This window comes from Heloderma suspectum, chromosome 2 (assembly GCF_057233095.1).
Source record: "Heloderma suspectum isolate Gila_16-S chromosome 2, 16-S_ref, whole genome shotgun sequence".
Lineage (NCBI taxonomy): Eukaryota > Metazoa > Chordata > Lepidosauria > Squamata > Helodermatidae > Heloderma > Heloderma suspectum.
The window spans coordinates 285,700,035-285,710,817 of NC_139459.1; positions in this window are offsets into that span (position 1 = coordinate 285,700,035).

Sequence of the window (10,783 nt, forward strand, 5' to 3'; positions counted from 1 at the left end):
GGCTGGAGACTGACCATACTTTTTAAAAGGTGATGACTGTCAACAGGTGGTTTCGCAGGATTTTGAGGGTCTACAAAACCCCGCAAAACTTGTTTGAATGATCATGCGTTGCGTGTGTGCACCTCACAAGCAGTGATAACTGTATCAGGCCACTTTCCACTCACTGAAAAAGAACGGGGGGAAATGCTGCATGGGTGGCTGCTTCAGAAAGCCAGGAGCCAATTCCAGCCTACCGCCTGTTTGCCATCTTCCTTCCACACTTAATGGGGAAACACACAATGAAACTTGCCATAGAGGTCTGCACACCCTTCTCCCTTGCTGGGCTATTTTGTGGAAACACACAATGAAACTTGCCATAGAGGTCTGCACACCCTTCTCCCTTGCTGGGCTATTTTGTAAGAAATTAAGGGCACAATCCTATGCTTATTTAGACAGAAAAAAATCCTATGCAATCCTATGCATGTTTAGATAGCATGGCTGGGTGGGGAATGCCGAGTGTTGTAGGACTTTTTTTTCTGTCTAAACATGCATAGTATTGCAACGTAATTGTATTCTAAAGTACATAACTATCCATGGAAGTTTCATCTATTTAGACCTAAGGTAGGAAATATGACCTGTTCCATTTACATGGCCATCAGCACAAGAATGGTGGGCATTACTATAATCTCTCTGTGCTATATTTAAGCTCTCTCTTGCTGTGACATTTGCACATTTTGCCATTTTTAATATTATTCTCCTCTTCGCAGGAGCCCCATAAAAGTGCTATTAGTCCCTATCACACAGAAAGCAAATGAAAACTTCAACTACTGACACTTCACTCTTGGATTAATATGCCAACCACCCCTGTGGCGCTGACTGTGGCTGGACAGCCAGTCCCTAGCAAAGACATTATTCCCACTCAAGAATGTAACTTGTTTTCTTCTACTCCTCTCTTCAGGCTATACTGCTTCTCATATCTGATATTTTCCTTTGGTGTAAAAACAACATCAGGTATGTCTAGGTAGATGTCAGGTGTGGAAATGACTTGTGTGCGTGCTGCGCCATAACAAAACCAGTGGCTGCACATGTATGCTTCACCTCCTGCCTACCACCGCTGAATGCCAATGCATGGTGCTGGTGCCGAGTCTTCTGGCGAGTGTGAACCGGTGGCCTCATGGGCTGCAGCACCTGCGCTGCATGGTGGCCACTAAGAGGTAACTTCTCCTTTCCTCTGTAGGCAGGATGTACCACAAACATCCTTACGTGGTATATCTTGAACATAATTCTGACAAAATGGGAATGTACTGTGATGGGCTACTCAGGTGTAAACATTTTACATGGGCGTTATGTTTTTGCAGGACAAGCGCCCTATGTGATGTAGCCCTCACTGTAGGCGGAAGTTTAGTTACCAGAAGACTGGCCTGGCTTGCTAGGTACAATCATGGTTAAGGAGACGGAGCACCGTAGTTTTTTGAGAGCCCTTTCACCTGCTGCAATATGTGCCCCTCTGTAGTGATTTTTCACAGGGTGCTGCAAAAGTGTTTGGTCATTATGGGGCTGGGGGGACACGGATGGATAGGAACTGAGTGGAAAGAGGGAATATGTTCCCATTGCCAAGGCAAGCAGGCTGATGCTACTGTCTTGCCACACTGCACTGGTAGGCAATGAAAATGCTAGTGCACGATTGCAAGCATCAGCACAATTGTCTCTGCAAAGCAAACACATTTCTTCTGCTCACCCCTTTGAAGTGAGGGCTGTATGACTGGTTGCATGGTGCTGTGATACCACCACCCTTCTACATTAATGCTGAGAGGTTGGGATCATGCAACAAGCTTAGAGAACACCATTTTGTGTTTTAAACTGCCCCAAAGCAGTTGCCAATAAAGAAAATAAACAGCAGTGAACAGGCAAGCTTTGTGTGTGGGGGGTGGTGTTGGTGTGTGCTTCAGTGAACATTTCAGGGGGACCCTTTTCATGTCACATGAAAATTTGGCACAACTTGAGTGGACAAAACCTGCTGAAATCTCAGAAACCAGAAAGGAGCTGAGTAAGATTTCCAGTTGCTTGAAGCAAGGCTTCAGTGCTTCCCCCGAATTAGCGAGCCACAATTATACAAAAAGTAGAAATTGCAGTACTGATTATGCAAAGCAAGTGAAATTATTCCACTGAGCTATGTGCTCAGCATTCAGCTTTCCTCTGAATTGCCTGGGCACAAGATTTTAAGAACATAAGAGCCATGCTGGATCAGACCAAGGGTCCATCTTGTTCAGCATTCTGTTCGCACCATGGTCAACCAGCTGCCTGTGGGAAGCCCACAAGCAGGATTTCTGTGCAATAGCACCTTATTTTTTAATCATGTAGTACACAAAACCCTGACCATTTCTCACAAAAATGGTCTTTGCATGTGATGGCAGGGGCAGCATCTATTCAGAAGCCTACTTCCTATACCCCTGCCCCCCAACAAATCCTTGATTTGCTATGTGAGAACTGTGACAGCAAGGCAATATCCTAGTGGATATTTGTTTTCCTCCTATTCATTTTCTTTCCTCTGTCATTCACAGCCCTCCAGTGAGAGGAGCCGTACATACGTATGGCATGTTTGAAAAGTAAAAGTGTTCTTACAGTCTCGTTGTCCTTGACCAACCTCCCCCATTCCTCATTAAAGGAAAGGCGATTGGAATATTAAAATATTCAGGAGAAGCCAAGTGAACATTGATGTGAAGTGTGCTTCAAACAGCAGCATCCTTTCATCTAACCTTTTTTAAGCAGCCTTTTCCCTTTACAAGAGGAATTTATTTTAATCATCAGTGAAATGCTCCAATTTAAACACACACACACAAAATGCAGGGATGTTGTTAGAGAGACGTTCGCAGTTTAACAGCTCAGGGATTACCCTCAAGAAGTGGATACTGCAAAGGCTTTGTGAACCTGTCTGAGAACACGCGCGAGCAGCATCTCCAAGGATTACTGCAGAACTCTGCCAAGATAAAAGAATTTTTTTTTCTGAGGTTGTGTGGGGGTTGTGAAAAACGCAGGGACAGACAATCAGTACAAATAGACTCTTCTTTGCAGCAAGGCAGAGTTAGGTAAATTAGCAATTCTTAAGAGTGATTTTAATAAAGCCTTTTCATCCCCTCCCCGAACACATTTTCTTGGCCATCAGTCGCTTGTGTGATACTGCATGATCTAAATCAGGGGTGAAGAACCTCATGCTTGGGGCCAAATCTGGCCCTCCTGGACTCCCCAGATGGCCACACCCCCTTCCTCTGGCCTCATCCCCTTTCCCCCAACCACCAATCATTGGCCCGTTTCCCCACTTTTCTGCAATTTTTTCCCCATTCTAAAAGGTTGAAATACCTCTCCTAAGGCTTAGCTACTGGCAGGAAGAGCTTTAAACTAAAACATGCTGATTTGTAAATATTTTTTATAATAAAAATAAAAATTATCCTACCCTTTTGCCTTTGTTTTCAGCCCTGCCCAACACGAATATGGCCTCTGAGAGCTTCTCCAAAACTGAATTTGGCCCTTGGGCTGAAAGATGTTCCCGGCCACTGCTTTAAATGAACCACACCTACTCTACAGCTAGCACCAAGAAGGGGGACACACACTTGTCCTTGTACTCCAAAAACATTCCAAGTATAATGAGGAAATAGGTATCTATTAATAATAGTACGAGTTCTCCCAGGAAAATAACCTGTTGAGATACCAAGTGAAGAATGCAGTGTTCCGCATGCCACACGGATTACTGGTGTAGGGGAGAGAAGGCGGCCACTCCACCCCCCATGGTGAAGATAATTTGGAGAAAATTATGCAAAGTGGCCTTCTATATCTGTGGATTGTGTGTGTGTATAAGAAAAAAATCTCAAAAGGTTTCTGAGATGTTTTTGAGAAATTTTGGCTCAGCTCAAGTTATTCTTCAAGCTTCAGCACCTTCCCCAGGGTCTTCCAGGGTCCTCCAAACGTTAAATTTATGAGAGATAATTGTGGATTCATCTTGTCTAATGCAGATGTTTATAATAACGCTACTTCCCTGAAAGCCCCGTAAGAAGGAGCAGTATTGTGTCTAGCTCCAGGGAAGAGGTGGGGCTAATGCTGTGTCAAACTCTGTCCTCCAATTTCCTGAAAGTTTTATTCGCCCATGAAAGAGGTTTCCACTTTTCTGCCTCAATCTAAGGGTGTTTTATAATTTATTTTAAATTTATTTTGGTGGTGTTTTAGATCTCACTGAGAGGTGACCACAAAGGCACTGTTTTTTCTTTCTATTACACATTTCTCCATTGCTCTGCAGCCACCCAGGCTGTCTGCACTTCCTGTTCAGAAAAAGCCCTATGGGAGGAATGTCCTCATGATGTTTTCCCTTGGGCTTTAATTAAAGTTGTAGTCGATAGCCTTGTAGGCCCCTTCCAACCCTACTATTCAGGCATTTGGGGTGGGTTAGGATATTTTTAAATAATGTTTTAATGTATAATTTTACTGTTTTAAATTGTACCATTGTACATTGCCCAGAGTGGCCGGCTGACTGGCCAGATGGGCGATTAAGAAATTTAATTAAGTAAATATGAAAGTGCGGGAAGCTGAGGTGGTTATGGCTGCCAGAGAGATGATTGTGCAGTGAAAGACAGGGCACTCATGCACACTCCTCAGCCACCTCTTAAGGTGAGCACAAGAAGCCCAAAACCAGCCCATGAGAATTTCTCCAAAATTTTCTACTCCTTTATATTTCTTTTCAAAAGCTGTTTCTCATCTATCGAATTGAATGAGAATGGTTTAAAAAAAGTGAAAGTAATTTTTGGCACAGCACTATTCACAAGTATGTGGCCACCCAGAACAATTTTTTACAGTGTTTTTCAAGGAGGGGTAGGGGTACGAAGCACCTTTGAAAACATTACTGTTATTTAGGATTACCAATACATGTAAGCACGGGTTAAGGCTCCCCCACCATATGGAAAAAAAGTTACTCCACTGGTAGAGGCAATGCTGGTACATACGTTTCTTCTCCCAACTGCCATTTTCTGAGATTGGAACGTCAAAGAGTAAGTTGCTCCCCTTCCTACTTACCAAGATTTCCTGTGAGATGACCCAGTATGTATTTCTTATAAGAAAGCCTGATGGCCCTTTCCCTGTATTCTGTCCATATGGAATATGTATGGCAAAACATAACCCCTCGGGGGACTCCCCCACCCTTACAAGGGTGCTCCAAGTTCTCTTGGGACGGCCTCTTACATCTTGTCCTTTCATGTGTTAAGCCAGAGACAGCCTCCCAAGTGAGACAGACAACTATCTGCACATCTAAAAGTATTCCCATAAAGGTAATGCTTTTCTGTTTAAAAAGCCCTCTTAAGTTGATTCTGCTGTAGACTTTCTATCCATGCCTTCGTCAACTTAGTGCCCTCCAGATGTTTTGGACTTCAACCCCTGTCAGCCCCAGCCAGTATGGCCAATGGTCAGGAATGCTGGGAGCAGTAGTCCAAAACATCTGGAGGACACTAGGTTGGGGAGGGCTGCTGCAATACAATTTGCATTTCTGGCAGGGAGTCAATGGAATTGCTTTGTAAACTCAGGAACTGAGTAAACCTGTTTATAAACCTTGGATTTTCTGTAACAGACACAAGGGATGCTTCCTGCTTTAATGCTATGTTATGAATATTACTAGTTAGATATAAATGGTTTACTTTTATTTCTTGATTAGAATGCAAACATATGTTCTCTTCAATACTGTAACCAATAAATACCTTCTTCATTTTAAATAGATGTTCTGATCTGTTTGGAGTCTGTCATGTTAAATTACCCAACTGTATGAGACAGTACAGTATAGAATGGGGTACACTTTAAACACGTATCCAGGCTGTGTGGAAGCCACTTTTTCATGAAGTCCCATATAGCTGAGAATGGTTTTAACCACACAACCATATGGGCAACACTTTATCCCGTTGGCCTTTGCTATGGGATCAGCTGCCTCCATGGGAAAAGATCCAGATGATTAGACCCTTTCCCATGCAGTTGGGTAATTTAAATACTTTCCCAGCTGTACAGGAGTTGCTATCCAATGAGTGGCTTCCATGTGGCTGGGAGAAAATCGAAAGTGCACCAGAGTAATGATCTCTAATCTAGAGTAGCTATTACTGCTCAATAAACTTTTGAGTCCTGTTTCTCAGATGTGGTAAATACATAATTCAACATGTAGTGGAAAACAGTGCTTTGAATGTGCTTTGGAATAAGTAGTAAAGTCAAAGTAACCACAGCTGTGAGCTTAAACATTTTCCACCTTGGACTAGGCTACAATGAAATCAGTAGGGCTTGCTTCTGTGATCCCTTGAGGTGAAGCTGGTAGCATCCGACGGCAGTCAGAACAAGGTAAAAATAAAATAGGACTTTGGATAGCTCTAAGTAAGTCCTATTGGTTGGCACGCTCTCCTACTACAGCAATAGTAGTAGGAGAGACCGGGGAGCTAAAACAAACTGAAGCCATAATGTATGTATTTATTTATTATCATTTATTATTTAATTTATTAATCGCCCATCTGGCTGGTCACCCAGCCACTCTGGGCGATGTACAACATACAATAAAACAAAATTCTACAATAAAAACATTTTCTAAAATACCCTAACCCACCCCAAATGCCTGCCTGAACAGCCACGTTTTTAATGCACGGCGGAAGCTCATTAAAGAGGGGGCATGACGGAGTTCCCTAGGGAGGGAGTTCCACAGAGTGGGGACCACTACAGAAAAGGCCCTCTCCCTCGTCCCCACCAGTCTAGCTGTCCTGGCTGATGGGACAGAGAGAAGGCCATCTGAGGCTGATCTTGTTAAGCAGCCTGTCTGGTGCTGCTGGAGGTGCTCGTTAAGATAGGCTGGGCCGGAACCATATAGGGTTTTAAAGGTCAAAACCAACACCTTGAATTTGGCCCGGAAAACAACTGGTAACCAGTGCAACTCCTTCAGCACTGGAGTGATGTGATCTCGCCGGCGGCTGCCTTTAATCAGGCGAGCCGCCGCATTCTGTACCAGCTGCAGCTTCCGAACCGTCTTCAAGGGTAAAACCCACGTAGAGCGCATTACAGTAGTCTAAACGAGAGGAGACCAGGGCATGTACTACCGATGGGAGCAGATGGTCGGGAAGGAAGGGGCGCAGCCGCCGTATCAGATGGAGTTGATACAGCGCTGTCCGGCTCACAGCTGACACCTGAGCCTTCATGGACAGCTGGGAGTCCAAAATGACCCCCAGGCTGCGGACCTGGTCTTTCAAGGGTAGCCGTACCCCATTCAACACCAGGTCAACATCCCCCAGCCTCCTCTTGTCTCCCACCAAAAGTACCTCAGTCTTGTCAGGGTTCAGCTTTAGCCTATTCCTCCCCATCCAGCCACTCACCGTCTCCAGACATTTGGACAGGGATTCTACGGCCAACCTTGGTGAAGATTTGAATGAGAGGTAGAGCTGCGTGTCATCCGCATATTGATGACACTGCACCCCAAACCTCCTGATGATAGCCCCCAGCAGCTTCACATAGATGTTAAATAGCATCGGGGAGAGGATGGAACCCTGTGGCACCCCACAAGTACGTGGCCACGGGTCCGAAACCTCCTCTCCCAGTGCTACCCTCTGGTACCTGCCGGAAAGGAAGGACCGGAACCACCGCAATACGGTGTCTCCAATGCCCAACCCCTCCAGGCGGTCCAGGAGGATACCGTGGTCAACGGTATCAAAAGCCACTGAGAGGTCGAGGAGAACAAGGAAGGAGCATTCACCCCTATCCAGAGCCCTCCTCATATCATCTACCAAGGCGACCAAGGCCGTTTCTGTCCCATGCCCAAGTCTGAAGCCCGACTGAAATGGGTCTAGATAATCAGTTTCTTCCAAGTGTGCCTTCAACTGCACCGCCACCACCCGCTCAATCACCTTGCCCAAAAATGGCAGATTTGAGACTGGGCGAAAGTTGTTCAGAACTTGAGGATCCAAGGAGGGCTTCTTTAAGAGCGGTCTTATCACTGCCTCCTTGAGGGCTGATGGCATCACTCCCTCCTCAAGGGAGGCTTTCACCACCGCCCTGATCCTCTCACCCAGTCTCTCTCTGCAGCCCATAATGAGCCACGATGGGCAAGGATCAAGTAAGCAGGTGGTCAGCCTTACAGATGAAAGCACCTTGTCCGCTTCATCAGGAGGAAGAAGCTGGAACCGATCCCACAAAACCGGTTTGCCACAGGCCGCCTCTTGCTCACTAACTGTATCCACAGCATGCAGAGTAACACACCTAATCTGGTCAATTTTATCTGCAAAGTGCCTTGCCAAGGCCTCACAGGAGGCCTTAGAATGCTCCAGTGGTTCCGGAGCCACAGGACCGACCAGGCTCCGGACCACTTGGAACAGCCTCCTGGGACAGCACTCTGCAGACGCGATGGAGGCAGCATAATATTCCTTTTTTGCTGCCTTCACCGCCACGTGATAGGCTGAAGATACAGCTCTAGCCCGTGTCTGATCGTCTTTGGAGTGAGACTTCCGCCACTGGCGCTCTAGCCGTCTCACCTCCTGTTTCAGAGCTCGTAACCGCGGATTGAACCATGGTGCAGTCCGAGCCCTGTTCAGGGGGAGAGGGCGTTTCGGAGCCACCTGATCTAATGCCCCAGTGATTGCGGCATTCCAGCTACCCACCAGGGTCTCGACCGAGTGGCCGTTGGCGTGCCCCAGAGAATCCCCAAGCGCGTTCAGGAATCCATTTGGATCCATAAGACGCCTGGGGCGGACCATTTTAATGGGTCCTCCACCCCTGCGGAGGGGTTGTGGAACCGAGAAGTCCAACATCACCAGATAGTGATCTGACCATGACAAGGAGGTGGTGGATATACCCCCGACTTCCAGATCACTCCCCGCTTCTCCAGAAACAAACACAAGGTCTAGTGCATGACCGGCTACATGGGTGGGCCCAGTTAGAATATGGTGCAGCTCCCAGGAGGCCATGGTCTCCATGAAGGCCCGAGGTGCTCCTGTGAGGATGGCCTCCGAATGTACGTTGAAGTCCCCCACACCAATAAGTTAGGGGACTGTACACGCACATCAGAGACCACCTCCAGCACCTTGGCCAGGGAGTCAGTCATGCAGCGGGGTGGACGGTACACGAGCAGAATCCCCAGACTGCCCTTCGGGCCCAACCTCCAGTACATGCACTCAGCAACCTTGGTCTCCCGGAGAGGGGGCCTGGTTAAGACCAAGGACTCTCGGTAGATAACAGCCACTCCCCCTCCCCAATCCCCAGCCCTCGGCTGCTGTGCATACAAAAATCCAGCTGGATACATGGCTGCAAGGGTTGGAGCAGCAGCCTCGGCCAGCCAGGTCTCCGTAATACATGCCAGGTCTGCACCCTCATCCAGAATCATATCATGGATGAGGGAGGTTTTCTGGGTAACAGACCTGGCATTGCAGAGCAGCAAACGAAGGCCAGAAGATGGGGTCACGCCTCCCTCAGCCATCCTTTGGCTCTGGACAGGCCCGGAGCAGGGGACAGATATTATACATCTCTCCCTTGTTCCCCTTACCTGGCATGGCCTGTCCCTAGCGCTCCGCCAGCGCCTGCCGCCCAGCCATAATGTAGGCGGACAAGACATGTAGTGAGGCCAGTATCATCATGCCTCAAGGACCTGACTTGACCAAAGGGCCCTTACCTGATTTTGTAGCCTGAGACTTCTACAAGGTTGGGGAGATGGCATTTCTGCCAGAGACGTATCATCTGAGCCAAAGGACAATGGCAAGGCTATGTCCTCCAGCCAGGAGGGCTGTCCCACCCCCAAGGAAACAGCCTGTGTCTTGAACTCATCAGAATCATCTACTGCACACTGGAAGGTCCAAGGGCTGGGGGTCATGACAGCTTCCAACTAAAGGTTGTTAGTCTCACTCTAATTCATCAGTCATGCTGGGAGGAGAGAACATACTGGAGCAAAAAGAGTAGTATGTGCTTCTTAAAGTCCAGATCTGTGATGACTGATGACCTGTTCACATAACCCATTATGTGACAAAATATGAGCAAAGACGGGTTTTATGTGACAAAATATGAGCAAAGACGGGTTTTGTTCAGTTTTGTTCCAGTGAAGAGGCAACTTGGCTGGTGATGCTCAAATAATGGCCTATATTTTGCAGTGCAGCAAACTGGGGTCAAGACTGTTGCGACTGAAGGCTTTCCTCCTTTTTTTGCTTTTGTTCTGTGGGATCGGAGGAGTTAATCAGAGTGACAGTGACTTCTGACTTTATACAGTTAAAAATGTCACAAGCTTTCGGGCCGGCTTGCAAAACAATACACGGAGTGCTTGGAGCACCGCGTTACACATGGGGGAAGTGCATTCCCCCATGAAATACCAACCCGCAAGAAAATGCCATTGCAAGGGAGAGCAAAAGGTCGGAGGGCCAGATTGCATCAGTGCCAGTACACCTGGATTATTTGTCACACCATTCTCCCCATAACAGGTGAGAACACCCACCCCGCTTCAGCGTGAACCGATGACTCCAGGATCAAAGGCCAGAACCTCTGAAGTCCCATGGCAGCATACACATTTTTCAAAAGGAGAAATGCTTATTTAGGAAATACAAGACAAAGTCAAGCATGCTAGAAAATAACACAGAATGCACTCCACCACAGCTATATTGATTTAGTGAAGGTAAACACCATAATCCGGGCCAATACATGGCATTAAGAGGTTAGAATGTTACCAGTATATGTTTGAACTGAAACGCTTCCACAAAGAGTTTTCATAAGACTGGTCCGTTGTTAGAGTTGCTCAGGAAGCAAGAGTGAAGACAAAAACCTAAAGATAGATCTT